We start from the raw sequence: 224 nt of genomic DNA on the forward strand, positions 1-224 counted from the left end.
GTGCAAGTAAGGTGATGACTTCATTTGTATATGTTTTAGTATTTTAACCATATCGCTCTCTACAAAACTCCAAACGAGGTGATTCTTGAACCACTATAATTATAAGAAGAAGAGATACAACATTTATGTTTTCTAATTCATCCAGTTCTAAGTGTATCATGGTCAAAATATTTGTCAAATTTGAAGCACTGCAATGATAACTCTATTATATAGATTTATTTTGA

Source organism: Theobroma umbraticum, unplaced genomic scaffold, assembly GCF_002168275.2.
Source record: "Theobroma umbraticum cultivar Fairchild unplaced genomic scaffold, ASM216827v3 scaffold_106.0, whole genome shotgun sequence".
NCBI classification, from domain to species: domain Eukaryota; kingdom Viridiplantae; phylum Streptophyta; class Magnoliopsida; order Malvales; family Malvaceae; genus Theobroma; species Theobroma umbraticum.